Source organism: Cetorhinus maximus, chromosome 20 (genome assembly GCF_964194155.1).
Source record: "Cetorhinus maximus chromosome 20, sCetMax3.hap1.1, whole genome shotgun sequence".
Classification (NCBI taxonomy): Eukaryota; Metazoa; Chordata; class Chondrichthyes; order Lamniformes; family Cetorhinidae; genus Cetorhinus; species Cetorhinus maximus.
In genome coordinates this window covers 59,368,087-59,386,736 of record NC_135898.1, presented here as the reverse complement: position 1 = coordinate 59,386,736, position 18,650 = coordinate 59,368,087, and the positions used below count along the sequence as shown (strand labels likewise).

The window sequence follows — 18,650 nt, the reverse complement described above, 5'->3', positions numbered from 1 at the left end:
ATTGTGTGCCAGCTTGACCTGCATGAATACAGATGGGAGAGTGTAAGCAGGACACCTGCCAAGCCAGATGATAAGTATGCCTGGCATGTGTGGGTGGTGAGTGGTCCCATGGACGGGATGAGGACAATGAAAGTGTGTGTAAGAGAGTGAATGGTGATGTCCCTTGAACTGGCAGTGAGTGAGGGCCCTGTGGGTGTGTGATAGGTTTGTGAGTGTGTGCATTGAGAGTGATGAGAAGAGTGACTTACCCTAGCAGAACGGAGGAGATGATTCATCCTCTTGCAGCACTGGGTGGCTGTCCTCTTTTGCAGAGCATTGGCACTGACCACTGCTGCCACCGCCTCCCAAGCCGGATTGGTGCTGTTGCTGGCCCTCCTGCAACCAGAGCGGGGGTAGAAGGCATCAAGGCATCCAGACGGCGCTCAAGGGACGAGTCACTGAATCGTGGAGTTGCAGTCTTCTTGCCTTTTGGGGTCATGTCTTCTGTGCAGCAGTCCTGGACTGGAAGCACTGAGAGGTGTGTGCACGGCTGCACTTTAAATATGGCGCCCAGCGTGATGAAGAAGCGAGGTGATGGCGTGGCGGCAGAATGAGAATCCACCCACCATGCAAATGGCGTGTTTCCTGGGAATGCATGATTAATGAGGCAGGATTGTGACGATATAGCATGAACACCTGCCATTGCGGCCGCTGGGAAAAACATTATTTTTCCCGCCCACTACTGTACTTAGCACAAATCTGGGACGATACTGCCCATTGGTTCTGTGCCGACTGTTGAGGAGCTCATGGTGTTTCCTCAATTCCCAGGTGCCAAATAAGTTTATGATTCCAGTACAAACCTCCAAAGTCCAACAAAAATCCAGTATAGCCAGGCTTACCATGTGAGAATTAAGCACACAGTTAACAGCTTTAAGTGTGTTTGCTGATAGATTTCATGGGGCAAAAATTCCACATAATCTAAACAATTTACCATTTCATTATCACCTGTATTATATAGGTGTCTTGGGGTTCTAAATAAATACCTATGGGATAGTGGTAGAAATTTCCAGAGCAAAAATGACTACTACATATTCATGGACACACTAAAATGCCTTTTACGGTTCACTGTTTCATTCTTTAAAAATAAATACAATTAGACAACATCAATGCTTCGGCAGTGGCAAAATATATCGGCCTGAAGTCACTGCTTATCACCAAGGCGCCACAGCCATCACCATGGATACCATATGATCTCTTTTAATTACGACTATAAAATCTTCTTTAATAACCCAAACAACTGATTAAATCAAACAACTCTAGCTAAAATGATGTGGCCTGACTAAATTTATGTTATCACTAATTGGCTTAATTTTACATTTCAAAGAGAAAGCAATGTTGACTAAAATTACAGGAATGACCCTGCAGGAAAAATATTTGTCTAATGATGTGATCTAAAATGAACGAATCAAATAGTGCTTAGAGAGCTATTCTTCCTTCAAAGGAAACATAGCTCAAGTAGTGATGTCAGTTTTTTTTATTAGTCTTAATTTACTGTTCATTTTCTCCTTGTATGTTTTCTTGGCTCTTTTCTTTTTATTTTTCTGACAATGGCATTCTGACCAGCTATGAAAGAAATAGAATTATTCTCTTTTCTCCCCACCTTCTGTTGGCTGGTCATGGAACAGCAATGTCGGCAGTTATGGAAACTTCAAGTAGGTTGTATGTTTTGACATTTAAGTATAATGCACCACTACTAATAAGGTGAATTTTCATCTCAGCTTATTCTCTGGCAGGTTGAATTTTTTTTTTTGTGGACTGCCAAGTTTATATTGGAATGAATCCAGTGCTTATAGTCATAACAGACTCTGCAGTGTTAATCTTTCCAAAATGCCCAATCTAAACACACAAAAGCATAAAAAGAACCACTTCAAAATATTACCCAAAAAAGGTTTCCTCACTCCGAATTACATCTTACATATGGGGTTTTTTTCTCCAAGAGATACTTAACCCTTCTGACCTGATTCTTCCAAAGTCACAAGGTCACTTCTGACCTGAGCCTCCCCACATCACCTTCCTTGATTAATATTATCATACAAGAAAGTCTGTACAGCCATTTAAACATGGGGATTTTTTTTCACGATTGCCACTATTTTGTTGGTGCTAACTCCAATGCCTTTGATTGCCATAGACATTATTGTTCCTCTCATTCTGTTCTAGCTGCTGTATTCGGAGTTGAGTAGGGATAGATAGGGAACAAAAATAAAAATACCTGGAAAAACTCAGCAGGTCTGGCAGCATCTGCAGAGAGGAATACAGTTAACCTTTCGAGTCAGTATGACTCAGGGTGTCCCAGAGGGAACGATCCCTGCGGAATGCCACCAGGGGGGTGAAGGGAAGATGTGTTTGGTGGTGGCATCATGCTGGAGTTGGTGGAAATGGCGGAGGATGATCCTTTGAATGCGGAGGCTGGTGGGGTGATACGTGAGGACAAGGGGGACCCTATCATGGTTCTGGGAGGGAGAGGAAGGTGTGAGGGCGGATGCGCGGGAGATGGGCCGGACACGGCTGAGGGCCCTGTCAACCACCGTGGGTGGAAAACCTCGGTTAAGGATGAAGGAAGACATGTCAGAGGAACTGTTTTTGAAAGTGGCATCATCAGAACAGATGCAACGGAGGTGAAGGAACTGAGAGAATGGGATGGAGTCCTTACAGGAAGCGGGGTGTGAGGAGCTGTAGTCGAGGTAGCTGTGGGAGTCGGTAGGCTTGTAATGAATATTGGTGGACAGTCTATCACCAGAAATTGAGACAGAGAGGTCAAGGAAGGGAAGGGAAGTGTCAGAGATGGACCATGTGAAAATGATGGAGGGGTGGAAATTGGAAGCAAAATTAATAAATTTTTCCAGGTCCAGACGGGAGCTTGAAGCAGAACCGAAGCAATCATCGATGTACTGGAGAAAGAGTTGTGGCAGGGGGCCGGAGTAGGACTGGAACAAGGAATGTTCCACATACCCCATAAAGAGACAGGCATAACTGGGGTCCATGCGGGTACCCATAGCCATACCTTTTATTTGGAGGAAGTGAGAGGAGTTTAAGGAGAAATTGTTCAGTGTGAGAAAAAGTTCAGCAAGACGGAGGAGAGTAGTGGTGGATGGGGATTGTTCGGGCCTCTGTTCGAGGAAGAGCGGAGAGCCATCAGACCATCCCAGTGGGGGATGGAGGTGTAGAGGGATTGGACATCCATGGTGAAGAGGAGGCGGTTGGGGCCAGGGAACTGGAAATTGTTGATATGATGTAGGGTGTCAGAGGAATCACGGATGTAGGTGGGGAGGGACTGGACAAAGGGAGAGAGAATGGAGCCAAGGTAGCGAGAAATGAGTTCCGTGGGGCAGGAACAGGCTGACACGATCGGTCTGCCGGGACAGTTCTGTTTGTGGATTTTGGGTAGGAGGTAGAAGCGGGCCATCTGAGGTTGGGAGACTATGAGGTTGGAAGCTGTGGAAGGAAGATCTCCAGAGGAGATGAGGTCAGTAACAGTCCTGGAAACAATGGCTTGATGTTCAGTGGTGGGGTCATGGTCCAGGGGTAGGTAGGAGGAAGTGTCTGCGAGTTGACGCTCAGCCTCTGCGAGGTAGAGGTCAGTGCGCCAGACAACAACAGCACCACCCTTGTCAGCAGGTTTGATGACAATGTCAGGGTTGGACCTGAGAGAACGGAGTGCAGCAAGTTCAGAGAGAGACATGTTAGAGTGGGTGAGAGGAGCAGAGAAATTGAGACGACTGATGTCACGCCGACAGTTCTCAATGAAAAGATCAAGAGAAGGTAAGAATCCAGAGGGAGGGATTCTGACCTTCTCTTGATCTTTTCATTGGGAACGGTCGGCGTGACATCAGTCGTCTCAATTTCTCTGCTCCTCTCACCCACTCTAACCTGTCTCTCTCTGAACTTGCTGCACTCCGTTCTCTCAGGTCCAACACTGACACTGTCATCAAACCTGCTGGCAAGGGTGGTGTTGTTGTTGTCTGGCGCACTGACCTCTACCTCGCAGAGGCTGAGCGTCAACTCGCAGACACTTCCTCCTGCCTCCCCCTGGACCATGACCCCACCACCGAACATCAAGCCATTGTTTCCAGGACTGTCACTGACCTCATCTCCACTGGAGATCTTCCTTCCACAGCTTCCAACCTCATAGACTCCCAACCTCGGACGGACAGCTTCTACCTCCTACCCAAAATCCACAAACAGAACTGTCCCGGCAGACCGATCGTGTCAGCCAGTTCCTGCCCCACGGAACTCATTTCTCGCTATCTTGACTCCATTCTCTCTCCCCTTGTCCAGTCCCTCCCCACCTACATCCGTGATTCCTCTGACACCCTACACCATATCAACAATTTTCAGTTCCCTGGCCCCAGCTGCATCCTCTTCACCATGGATGTCCAATCCCTCTACACCTGCATCCCCCACCGGGATGGTCTGATGGCTCTCCGCTTCTTCCTCAAACAGAGGCCCGAACAATCCCCATCCACCACTACTCTCCTCCGTCTTGCTGAACTTGTTCTCACACTGAACAATTTCTCCTTAAACTCCTCTCACTTCCTCCAAATAAAAGGTGTGGCTATGGGTACCTGCATGGGCCCCAGTTATGCCTGTCACTTTAAGGGGTATGTGGAACATCCCTTGTTCCAGTCCTACTCCGGCCCCCTGCCACAACTCTTTCTCTGGTACATCGATGATTGCTTCGGTGCTGCTTCATGCTCTCGTCTGGACCTGGAAAAATTTATTAATTTTGCTTCCAATTTCCACCCCTCCATCATTTTCATATGGTCAATCTCTGACACTTCCCTTCCCTTCCTTGACCTCTCTGTCTCAATTTCTGGTGATAGACTGTCCACCAATATTCATTACAAGCCTACCGACTCCCACAGCTACCTCGACTACAGCTCCTCACACCCCGCTTCCTGTAAGGACTCCATCCCATTCTCTCAGTTCCTTCACCTCCGTTGCATCTGTTCTGATGATGCCACTTTCAAAAACAGTTCCTCTGACATGTCTTCCTTCATCCTTAACCGAGGTTTTCCACCCACGGTGGTTGACAGGGCCCTCAGCCGTGTCCGGCCCATCTCCCGCGCATCCGCCCTCACACCTTCCTCTCCCTCCCAGAACCATGATAGGGTCCCCCGTGTCCTCACTTATCACCCCACCAGCCTCCGCATTCAAAGGATCATCCTCCGCCATTTCCACCAACTCCAGCATGATGCCACCACCAAACACATCTTCCCTTCACCCCCACCGCGGTTTTCCGCAGGGATCGTTCCCTCCGGGACATCCTGGTCCACTCCTCCATCACCCCCTACACCTCAACCCCCTCCCACGGCACCTTCCCATGCAACCGCAGAAGGTGCAACACCTGCCCCTTTACTTCCCCTCTCCTCACCGTTCAAGGGCCCAAACACTCCTTTCAAGTGAAGCAGCATTTCACTTGCACTTCCCTCAATTTAGCCTACTGCATTAGTTGCTCCCAATGCAGTTTCCTCTACATTGGAGAGACCAAACGCATACTGGGTGACCGCTTTGCAGAACACCTTCGGTCTGTCCGCAAGCATTACCCAGAACTCCCTGTCGCTTGCCATTTTAACACTCCACCCTGCTCTCATGCCCACATGTCTGTCCTTGGCCTGCTGCATTGTTCCAGTGAAGCCCAACTCAAACTGGAGGAACAGCACCTCATCTTCCGACTTGGCACTTTACAGCCTTCCGGACTGAATATTGAGTTCAACAATTTTAGATCATGAACTCTCTCCTCCATCCCCACCCCCTTTCTGATCCCCCTTTTTTTCCAATAATTTATATAGATTTTTCTTTTCCCACCTATTTCCATTATTTTTAAATGTACTTCCATCCATTGTTTTATCTCTACCTTTTAGCCTATTTCAATCCCTTCCCTTCACCCCACCCCACCCCAACTAGAGCTATCTGTACCTTGCTTGTCCTGCTTTCTACCCTTAATTAGCACATTCCTTAGCTAATATCACCATCTTCAACATCTCTTTGTCTTTTGTCTTTGACATCTTTTGGCAATCTCCACCTATCACTGGCCCTCTATCCAGCTCTACCATTCCCACACACTTTCCCCCCACCCCCTTAAACCAGCTTATATTTCACCTCTTTTCTATTTTTACTTAGTTTTGTTGAAGAGTCATACGGACTTGAAACATTAACTGTGTTCCTCTCCACAGATGCTGCCAGACCTGCTGAGTTTTTCCAGGTATTTTTATTTTTGTTTTGGATTTCCAGCATCTGCAGTTTTTTGCTTTTATCTTAGGGTTAGATAGGGAGCTGGTCATTTCAGTGTTGTGTTCAGAGTTACATTTCCATAAACCTCCATTCATGCAAATAACGTCTGTAAGAATAAAGATGTGTTTTTACATTTTGTTTTTAATACAGAGTGAAAACACATCAGCTAACTTAGAAATTGTGGTTAAACCACATGTGTAAATCAGAATTGAATTTAACTGTGTCTTAGCAGATCTTATCTTTTGATCACATTGACACTCCAGGACAAAAAACATTGTTCAAGAAATGCAAAGGTAGAAGGCAAAGGTCACCTTGAGATAACTTTGATAAAGGATGAAACTTTAGACAATGGAACAGAGTATTGACCAAGATATGTTCCTATACGATTAGGTATCTCCAGCAATCTGTTTGATGACTTACAGGAATTAAAACACCCACAAAGTCAAATTCAGCAAGAATTAGACAATGAATGATTGATTTTAACATGGTGTAAAGAGAGTGTTAAAAAATTTCAGTCAGTTAGGAACTTTAGCAACGTTCAAGAAGAGATACGGTGAATGGCCTGGACAGACAATCCATCATGATTCCCAGAAAGTTCTTTACGTTATGTTACAGAGGTATGTTGATATCAAATATGACATTTCAATTTCATCTGCTGGACTCACACATGTAACTTTTTAAAAAAGGCAGTTTCAACTGTTAAAAACAAAGACTGAATTTAGATGGCTGCCACAGGTCACCTGAATTTTTGGACTGCAAGTTGGCCAAGCTTCTGGAAGCTTGTGAAAGATAGATTACAATAAACCTGTCTCAACCGCATCCTTTGGATTGTTGCACCTACTTTTGTCAGGACTCACCCGAAAATAGCAAGGAGGATAAGGCTTCAGGCCTTCTGCCTCCAGAACTACCAGGTAATAAAGGAGAACTCACAAAACTGATTATGCACAAGGGGAGTGCTAAGGACCCCTAGCAGCCTCTATTGTGTGTTATGGTTTTGACCATGGGAGGTGGAAACTCCTTTGCTAACACAAATAGACTATTTATTGTTTCCCATCACATATCAATGGCCAGACATCACTTATGACTAGAACTGTTTGATTTTTGAAAGTCTTTTATTCCAAAACCTTGCTGTTTTTGGGGCAGTCTGGAGAAGAAATATCTGAAGGCAGCAAAAAAGCTGCTTGCTTCTCTCTTCCAACTAAAGTGAACCCTGCCTGCTTAAATCATACTGTGGACAGCAGACAGAAAAATGCTAAAGAAGGCTTCAAATTCCAAAGCAGCATTTCCAGGAGAAAAAAAAACAAGGACTACCACTTTAAGAACTGCCTCAGCCATGAACAACAGCGAAGGACTCATGAACAGTGAACTCCTCAAACATTTGGCTTTTACCATTGAATCTTAATTTGGCCAAAAGTTAACATCTTCTACTTGGTAACTTATATTTTTGCATGCATGTGTGCGTGCGTGCGTGTGTGTATGTGTGAGTTGCAAAGTGTGCCTAACTTTTTTAATACTTTAATATCTTTATCTGGGTGGGTTTGTAGCACAATAAAAACTAACCTCTTACTTGTTTAAACTCAAGAAAGCCTGCCAGCACGTAAATAGTAAGTACATACACTGAATTGGCACATTCAACCGTATAAATTTCAAAACAATCCATTACAATCAACTGAGGAGTGCCAGAAAGGGGGTGAAGGAGGTGTCCTTGCACCCATTGTCACCTGGTCACAACAATAAGATTCTAGATGTAAGAGCCAAGATTCTGGATGCTGAGACAATGTTTCACTTTATGGGAGAGACTAGAACTAGGGGACACAGTTCAAGAGTAAGGGGCCTCCCATTTAAGAGGAGAATGTTTTTCTCTCAGAGGGTTGTTAGTCTGTGGAATTCTTTTCCCCAGAAAGCAGTGGAGGCTGTGTCACTGCATATTTTTCAGGCTGAGTTTGATGCTTTATTAACAAGGGGTTCAAAGGTTATAAGGGGTAGATGGGAAAGTAGAGTTGAGGCCACAGGCAGATCAGCCAAGATCTTAATAAATGGCAGAGCAGACTCGAGGGGCCGAATGGCCTACTCCTTCTCCTAATTCTTGTGTTTTTGTGTTATTGTACATAGGACATGTACTGATCTCTAAGTAGTCCTAAGATCAATGTTTTGAAACAATAATTTTCAGACGTCCAACTGACTCAAACTTTCACAAACCTGTTAGTAAATTAACAAAGATAATCTTAACAACCTCCACCAGTCAAAAGCTCAGAGAAAAACAATAAAAATCAGAGAGTCAGGACTTAAATATAGAATGTGTTAGAACCATATCTCCAAGGACTATATTTTCTTCTAAGATTTAGAAGGACTTTGCATTATTTGGACTCTTGGAAGCTGGCCTGGATTTTTTTAAAAATAAGTTCACTTTGGAATATGACAAAGCATAAGTTTTGCAAGAAATCACCTGACTAGCATGGCACTTGATGGGAGAGAGCTGTTTGCTTGTTTGCAGTGCAATTATTTTAATTGATGGGGAAAAAAACTGTTAGTGATTTACTGGAAATCACATGACTGAGATGAGCTTTAAATTTTGAACTTTTTAAAAAACTCAGTTGGGAATGAACTGAGAAAGTTAAACTGCCCAGCTTACACTCTCCTGGCCTTGCCTGAAATAGGGTGGCTATCAATTTCCAGCTAGGAATCCTCCTCTCAGTAGAACTTGTCTGTCTTTGGAAACCCAAGAAGCTGAGAGGAGGAGGATTGATCTGGCTTTATTTTCCTCCATGCCGAAGCTCCGCGGGTCAGAACCTCCAGGCATCCACTGGGACTAGTGATACACCTTCTTCATACGAGGTAGCTCCAGATCATTCGTGTCGAAACCCTGTGAACTGTGTTGTTTTATAAAGTCTTTACTTCAATTGTCCATCTCTGCAGAGGCCTTATCTGTTTGTCCTTTGTATGTATGTTTGTGTTCTGGGGAAGCTTAAGAGGGTTAGATAGTTATACTTCCAGATTACAATTGCTTGTTAACCACTTCTTACAACTTGTTTTAAAAAAGAAGTTTTGGTTTATAATAAATCAATCATTCTGAGTTTATTGAAAGAAGCCTGGTTTAAGTTTCTTTCATACTGGGTTGAACAGTAGTGAAGGTAAGTCATTGGCCATTTTAGTAGGTGAATTAAACTTTTAATCTAATGGTACGACCTGTGGAGTAGTGGGGCTAGATAAACTGTGAACTCCTCCCATCCTGGTCATAAAAAATGTTGCCTTTCCTGCAGTTAAGCTCTGTTCAGTGTGTGTGAAATTGAGGGGACAAACATATATCCTACCACTCCATACTGAAGCTCAAAAGTTGTGCAGCTAAGGAGATGTAAAAACTTTGTAAAAACAAAGAGATAATAGCGGTTAGGTGGGATACCAGATATGTGGTGTTGAGCTCTATTAAAAAGGCACAGGCTTGCTAGGTTAATGGCCTTTTCCTTTTATGAATTTTTTTTCTTATTTGATGTTGACCAAGTAAATATTGATTAAGGTTTTCATAAATTAATAACATTTAACTAGAATAGTTCTTAAACAGGTTTTATAAAGCTCCCTGTTGGTGCTATGTAATAGGCATGACAATTATGATATCAATGGACTAATGTTAATCTTTGCTCTTATCTAATGAAAGCTCACTGTGGGAGATGATTCATTACTTTTGATTGTTGGTGTTTCCTGGGCACCTTGTTTCCAATTAGTATCAGTATGCGCTTTTAATGTTTTGTTTTAAGTCAATGGGAAGAAAAATCAAGCAGTGTGTTAGGCATTCGCTGCTGATTCACTATTGTCCACTTTAGCGCTAGAACCAAAGTTGAGTTTCACCTCCAAACATCTCCTCTACCTTATTGCTTCACATGTGTATACAGAGATAATAATTAACATACTTTAGTCATTACTTCCAACATGAACCAAATACTTCAGCAACTCTTGCATGACAAGTAATAATCAATCTCTTTGGCACTGAAAATTAATTACTCAGAGTTTGGAGTTTCATTCCTTCAGGGTTTGAATTTTTCAGGGAGATTTCAAAAACATCAAATTTTATATTTAATTTTTTGTTCTTCCTTTCCCGTCTCGTTTTTTCACTCTCTTAATTTAATCATTTCTCCTCTCTGCATTTCTCATTCTGTCAAATCACGTGATTTGACATTGAATTCATTCCCTTTAATTAGCCCTTTATTTTCCAGTCCTTCAATTGGAAAGGATATGGAAATATCCTGTTGATTGTCCTGTTCACTTTGGTCCCAGATTCCCTGTTTCACTTGCTGCACTGTTATCAGCTTGCACATTCAGGCACTTAAAGGGAAAATCTTTTTCAGTTGAAGGATGCAGGGGCAAGTTGGATGTCCTGCAATAGTAAATTCTGGCCCAATATTAATTGGCCGACCAAATTATATCAACAATCAAATCATATTGTCTTAAATGGGATATAATTGCCTGTCTTTACAAAACTTTATTTAGGTCTTACCTAAGGACTTTATTATTGTGTACTTTGGGCTCCATGTCAGCATTGGAGGCCAGCAAGTTATATGAAAATGAATACACAGGGAATAAAGTCCACACTCTACTTCAACTGTAATCATTTGCTTTAATTGTCTAATAGTTGGGCAGTAAAAATAACTTGCATTTATATAGTGCCTTTAACATAGAAGAATGTCCAGCTGCATTTTGCAAAAGAGTGAGTATCAAAATAAATGCCAAGCCAAAGAAAGGGATATTAGTGACTAAAATCTTGAGATAGATTTTAATGAGGACATTAAAGGAGGAGAGAAATATGGTGAGACAGTGAGACTCGAGGAGCTGAATGCCAATATGTAAAACCTAGACAACTGAAGGCACAGCTACCAATGGTGCGCAAATGGCCATGTACAGCACACAGCACATAGAGGCAAATGATCAGTTTTTTTGGGTCCACCTGAGGGGCAGCGCATCAGAAAGCTGCACTTTTCCACACAGACTCTTGGCGACCACCTCAGCTTCCTACAAGAAGGCATGCTGCATGCTAGGCCAAAGAGTCATGCATTGCTATTGACTGTCAAAGTCGCCACAGCTCAACTTCTTTTGCACTGGCTCCTTCTAGTTGGACATAGTTAGATGTATCTTGCAGTCTGCAATACACAGCCGCATTAAGCAGGTCACAGGAGCCCATTTCACCATGTCCGACCAGTGTATCAGCTTCACCATTGACTTCAGCAGGCACAAAGAGAATACCCAGAGATTCTCAGCAGTGGCTGGCTTCCCTCATGTCCAAGGTGTTATGACTGTGCATATGCTGTCATCCAGGCACCAGAACACCAACCAGTAGCATTCATTTCTAGAAAGGGCTACCTCCATTAATCTTCATGTTGTCACTGATCACAGAAACAGAGTCAAGTTTTTGCAAGACAGCTGTCACAATGCATTTATCCTGTGGCAGTCAACCCAATAAACCACCTTTTCAGGAAGTCTGCAATATGCCCCACAATGAGTGTCCTGCAATGTAAGCCAAAGAGATCCCCACTTGGAGGAGGCACAGCTACAAGATTATGTGTTGAACAAGGAGAAAGGCCCAAAGATAAGGTTAAGAAACAGTAGGAAAAGGAGAGCCACTTCTATGCTTTGCAGCAAGAGGTTGTGAGGGTTTGGGGTTTCAAGGTATAAAACCACTCTAATTAAAATATCTAAGTTCTGAATTCTTAATTTCTAACAACGGGGTCCTCAGTTGTGCCTGACCTAACAAGATACAAATAACTAGTAGCTATGAATCAAGTAGAATGTATTGAGCAAGGTTTTACATATACTAAACAAAAACAATGAAGACAGCATGGAAGTTTCTTATCCCTTGAGGTTCTAGGATTCATCGAGTGTTGCCAGCACAGGCGATGCCTTTCTTCTCCTGTCTCTGAAGTGATGTTACCTTGAACTGTATCTCAGAAGAACTATGCCACAGAAGCCATGATAAAATTGTGCCAACAAAGACTTGAATTTTCCAAATTTTATCCCTATTTCTCAGCCCCTATTTTGAAATAATCCAAATTCACTTCTTTCATTGAATTGGTGTCAATGAAATTCACCTGTGTCACCCCACCTCCGTAACTAGAGTCATGGAGACTAAGGACAAATGTCCATCTATTTATCCCCTGGGCCCCCAGAGTTTATATTTCATTGTAAACAAATGACATATCCTCGTAGATACAAAGCAATGACAAACAAAATTACATCCTCTTATCAATCATAAGCATTCACATCAACATATTTTAGCCCAGGTCCCACAGATACTAAAGCCATGAAAAACAAACATTAATAATGCTTCTTACCATAATGTCAGAAAATAAAGGTTTTCCTCTAATACAGGTGTTCTGCCCTACAGATTTAGTTAATCAACTAAACTGATACATGGTTTTGTTTAAAGATAAGGTGTCATCTTAAGTTCAAGCTACCTTTTAGCCATTTCTCCAAAGCTGACAAAAAAGCCCTCAGTTGCACATATTACAATTAAGACAACATACAACTGCTTGAATCCAGACTTTACAGTACCTTTAAAGTCATAAAATCCATTAATACCATTTCCTTGCCATCCTGTTCCCAGCCTTAACTGTAAAATGTCCCACTATCAGAAATCCAAACTGAATTGTTGAAAAAATGGTTAAAATAAAATCCAGAACGGTTTCTTCAGGCCAACATTGAACCCTAAAAATTAGCAGTATTATTAAAATCTTACAAGGTATGAATATTGAGTTAACTGCTCAGCGATTCTGTTGACCTGCTCATTCCCTGCCATAAATACAGAGAGCTCCTTTGTATTAACAGTCCTTGTTACATCCTTCACCACTTCTTTAATCCTGCACGAAAGAACATTGAACCCATTCAACTAACTTCTGTGAATAACATGCTGACAATGCAGAATCAAAAGCTGTAATGAAACCTTGAGTGTGAGCCAAAATGCCAATATGATGAAGGTGATTAAAATAGTGGCAATAATTGGCTCCCATTCTTTTCTCACCCAAGCATCAATCCATAATGCCTTTTTTATAAGGTTTTCTAACTTGACTACACCTATACAGTGCTCGTTGAGTATCCTCAGCAACGATAGTGGAAGGCTGCAGTTGATTATGTTGGGCCCTTGAGATACACATGGCCTGTGACTTCGAGGTGCTTGAGCCTGTGAGCTCCAGACAGCTACACCTCATCTGCTGCCAGAGCAGTCTGGTTCAGCTTACCTACCAGCATCATGGTGAGTATTAGCTGAGAGGGTGATAAAGAAGCAAATGTGCTGACATCCTGAGAGAAGGCTGCTTCTACTCCCATGGGACTGGAGTTCTTCACTTCCACTGATCTGCAGGGTATATGAATCAGTCCTTGGAAACCTCTGTCTATTTGCTCCGCCAATCTGTCCAAGGTGGATACCTGTCTCTCCAAGAAGGAAACCAGAGTCTCAATCACAGCCATTTAAGCTTCCACCAAAGCTATAAAGGCCAGTGACACTGATTTCCTCTATGAGGGCATAGATGTAGCATACTTGGAAATTATCATATTCTACAGGTTAGACTACAGGAGCTCTTGTGGTGCACTGGGTAGTGTCCTTTACTCTGAGCCAGAAACTCCAAGTTCAAGTCCCACTCCAGGACTTAATGACCAAGGAAGATGCATTCATAACATAGCCAAATAGGTTAAGTAGCAACTTGTAAGTCCTTCCAAAATGTGCCAATGGCAGGTGTTAAGAGGAGGAGAGATTCATGGTCAGCCATGTGATGGAATCACATTCATGGTCAGCCATAGCTCCAGGCGACAATATGCATGTACAAGTGTATATTGCACAGGAACTTGGACTCCTTGGGGGAGGAGGGTGGTGTGTGGTGATGCTGGTTGGCTCAGATGGCTGGTGTGGATCAGATTGGTGCTCACAGCACAGGGCTGTGGCTGGGGTGGATTTGTGACCTGCCAGCCTGCCCTGCCTGTGGTGGTTGTCGTGGTGCTGTGGGACAGATATGCCTTTGGGCAGAGAACTGAAGAAGAAGAATAGGGTAGACTGCAAAATGCTGTTGTCATGTGGAATGGCATCACATAAGTTGAAAGTGAACTCCTGAAATCTTGCTGAAACAAAGGCCTTCCGGTTTCTCTTTTAACTAGCAGTTTTTCTTTCATTGTTGAGCAGGGCAGAAAGGAGAACTCCAATCAGTTGAATTGGGAGAGAACCTTCCCCTCCAGTAAGTTCTCCCCTGGGCTTCGCTGCCATCAGTACTAACCGCTGCTCACTAAGCTATGTGTTCGAACCAGTGAAGACCCCTTTGCCCTCATTACCTAAGCCATGTGGAGTGTCAATCTCTGCTCTGGCTCTTAGAAGGGAGGGGATGTGTGCTGGTGCATCCTCAGGGAGACTGTCCTCCTCCGAGTTGTCTTCTTGAAGAGGTCCTTGCTGCTGAGAAGGACCTAGTTTAAAAAGAAAAGAGATGCATTCGGGTGGCACCGAATAGCTAGACTTTAGCAGCTGATAGCCTTAAAAATTCAGCTTGAAATTGTGAAGCTTGTGGAGTATTTCACTGAGGTGGATGGAAGATTACAAGTTATTTGCAGACATTTTGCTCAAGTAAAACAGCAGCTTCCACTGTTTCATTGCTCAAGGCTCTGCCTGTATCATTAATCACCAAGCCCTCTTGATCTGCTAGGATGAGGACCATAATGTTAGATACTATTCCCCCCTGTCTTGGTCCTCTCCTTTGAATTATGTGCTGTCCTGCCCTGCAGAGAGGGCAGGAATGAGTGAATGATTGCCAAAAGGTAAGTGGATATTTACTTATATACCGCATGTGCTGAGAGGCAGAGAAAATGCAATGAGGATGGGGAGATGATAAATGACAAGCCAAATGTGTGGTATAAGAAGTAAGGAAGGAGTACTGGGAAGAATAGCTAGTTGCCCAAGTATTAGGCTATGAGAAGAGAATGTTGTTGGCATGTGTTGTGAAGAGAGCAAAATGCCAAGTGAATTTGTTTGGAATAAGAAATAAAAGTGCTGCAGTGTGGCACAGTAATGGTATAGTGTAGGACATGATGCAGGGAGGTAATTGTGGCGGGCAGTGAAAGGAGTATTGTCAGATGTTGCTGAGACAGATGGAGACTCAACATTGATCCTCTTGTTCGTTGAACCCTCTTGCTACGCTGAAGTCAGTTGCTGGGTGATGTTGTTGGCACACCTGTCAGTCATCTTTGTCCAGACCTGCGCATGTGTGACCCCGGGGATGCTCCAATGGGTTCTGGGGAGCTCCCTGTCTTCTTGTGACCTTCTTCATGGGATCTCTAGGGAGGTATCAGAAAAATTGGAGGCAGTCTTCCAATACATTTCTGATGCTACAGTTCTGTCCAGCGCAGTTGCAATGAAATTCAAAACTGGGACATGACCTTGCTTTAAGAGGTGCTTTCATACTTTAAATAGGCCTCAGAGGCTCACCTAAACTGTGTGTATCTAGTGGGCAGGGTGCCCAACGTGATTGGGTGAACAGCAATAGGCCGGGAATTAAAATCACCTCACCCTGGTAACATCATACATCAACTTTCTTCTCAGCAACACCCCACCCCCCGTCCCGCTTGTTTCACGTCATGAGTTAAAATAAGTCTTACAGTCTAAGCCACTGTCTCATATAAAGTATTTTACACTGTTTTTCAAAGGCCATGTGAGGGTGTGATATTACCAGTAAGTTGAAATGTAAGAACAAGTGTTTTCTGTTTGATCCCTGAGCTCACTACATAGAAATACATAGACTGTGCATCTCAGAAACAATCATTTAGCTCAACTGGTCCATGCCAGTGTTTATGCTCCATCTAATCCTATCAGAAGATCCTCCTATTCCTTTCTTCTTTATGTATTTGTCTAGCTTCCACTGAATATATGCAATATGCTATCAAACTCAAATACTCCTTGTGGTATCAAGTTCCATTTCTAACCACCCGCCAGGTAAAGAAGTTTCTTCTGAATTCTTCATTGAGTTTATTAGTAACTAGCTTACATTTATAACCTGTAGTTTTGGACTCCCCACAATAAAAACCTCCCTACGTCTACCTAATCAAACTACTTCATAATGTCCATTATGTTACACCTCAACCTTCTCTTTTCTAGAGAAAAAAGCCCCTGCCTGTCAGTCCTTCCTTCCGGCTATAACCTCAATTCTGATATCATCCTTGTAAAACCTGATTGCACCTTCTCCGGTGCTTCTGTATTCTTTTTGTAATATGGAGACCAGAACTGCGCACAGTGCTCCAAGCATAGTTACATTACCTAGATATTAGGCAGGTAAAGGTACATACAAAGCTTTGGCAAGCTAGAAAACATGAGGGATTATCTACTGGAATGATCTGAAATACCAAGTTGAAGAAAGTTATCTGGAGTAAAAATCCAAAAAATTACAGTATTCACTAAAGTAATCGATGACTCATTGGATGTTCTATACACTTGCTTGTCATTGAAAGTAAAAACACAAAAGAGATATATATCATGGTATATAGTCATTATTTATCATTGATAATGATGCAAAAATATTAAAACTATTTTAATCTAAAATTGTGATAGCTGTAAATGCAGTAGAATTGTTCTATAATTCCAGACTGACAGTATTGAAACATATTCTGTATCATTAGAACTTCATTTATTATCACCCTAAATATTAGATTATGTTGAATATTGTACCACAGCAAAATATCTCTGAATGAAAATGTACCTTTTTTTACTTACCAGATCTATCAGTTCTTCAATACATATTACATATTCTTAGTATTCCACTCGCTGTTGAAAATCTGTGCTTTACTTTTCAAAATCCCAGTTTTGTGACCTAGCATACAAGAGTATCACATGAAAGTGTGCTATTAATGTTTGTTGGCTCATGCTTGAGAACACTCTAGCTGATCCAATTGATGTGTAAAGAATCTGACCCTGAAGCTCCAGAGCTACGGCATGTCAGCTTTCTATGGGAATTTGATGCTGACAGATTATAACAGCAGAGAGTCAGCTGATATGTGTATATGTATCACTGAAATAGGTAACACAGTAAACAGACTGTATTTCACATTCAGGAAACATATTTTTCTGTGTAAAGATAAACAAATTAAGCTACATTTTAATTATAGCACTGTTGCTGAATATCTTATTTAATTTATATCGCATTGAACTACACTATGTCCTATCATTTCAAGTTGCCTTTGAGCGAACCTTTCTCTTGGCTCTTTGGCATCTTCTGCCTAAGTAGAATGTATTGCAGCATTGAGTTTCAGTGCAATTAAGGACAGAGTCCTCCCAGTCCGTTGAAGGCAGCTTCAGGGGCAAGAGAACTGGGAAAGTCACAGAAAAGGACATCAGGTTAGGACCCCATTGTGATCCTGTTCTCCTCTCCCAGGACAAATTGCGAGTGCAGTATAAAGGGTGAGATCAAAAAGCCTGTGGTCAGCCACAGTGAAAGGGTTATGCATTCACCTAAATTCACTGATTTTATTGGGGACAGCAAATTTGTGCAACTTTTCTCAAGTGCCTTGGATGCCTCTGAGGGTTATCTCACTTTACTGCCTGTGAAATCTTCCTGTGACATGGTGCATCATGGTTGGACCTCTGAGGAGGAGGTATAGTATCCTCCAGCTCAGCCATCACAGCAGCAGGAGCAGCAACTCCAGCAGCAGACTTCGGCTCTCATGGCAGGTGGTCACAAACCTTTGCAGCCTCTTGGAAGAAGGCTTCCGTCCAAGGGGACCAGATGGCCACCCATTGTCCATGGGTGTCAAGGTAACCACAGCCCTCAATTTCTTTTTATCCAGGTCCTCCAGAGCTCAGCTGCTGACATAAGTAGGATTTCACAATCTGCAGCCCACAACTACATCAGCCAGGTCACCAATGCCTTGTTTGTCAAGGCTTCCAACTACATTAAATTTGTGGTGGATGAGGCCTGTTAAATGCAAAGGGCTTTCAGCTTTGTTTTCCTCACAGAATTTCCACAGTTCCAGGAGGTTGTTGACTGACCCCACGTGGCAATCAAGGCACCATCACAATAACCAGGTGTTTTTGTCAATCAGATGGGATTCTACTCCTTCAATGTGCAACTGATATGTGCTGACTGCAGGAGGATAATGTGAGTATGCACCAAGTATCCAGGGAGCTGCCATGATGCGTTCAATGGCTTGCTAAAAGTGAGAGTCCATTGCATTGACTGATCTGGAGGCACCCTTAATTATATCCCAGCAAGAGATTCCTAGATAATAGTGGTGTGCTGTGCCATTCACAACATGGCACTGCAGAGGACTGGAGCTGGCACCAGAGGAAGGTGGACAGTGCCTGACATCCTTGGAGGAGGAGGAGCATCCTGACATATCATTAGTGCCTTCGGCCACAGATTTGCCTACCTGAG

At 42.9% G+C, this 18,650-nt stretch overlaps 1 protein-coding gene across 1 annotated transcript in view; it reads right to left on the bottom strand.

Moving 5' to 3' along the window:
• LOC144694412 (uncharacterized) overlaps positions 1-18,650 on the bottom strand; it is a 296,780-nt gene that overhangs the window by 265,496 nt on the left and 12,634 nt on the right. Inside the window, exon 2 of the mRNA XM_078564775.1 lies at positions 16,994-17,090. The gene's annotated coding sequence lies outside the window, so the exon portion shown is untranslated. The remainder of the gene's footprint in view (positions 1-16,993; positions 17,091-18,650) is intronic.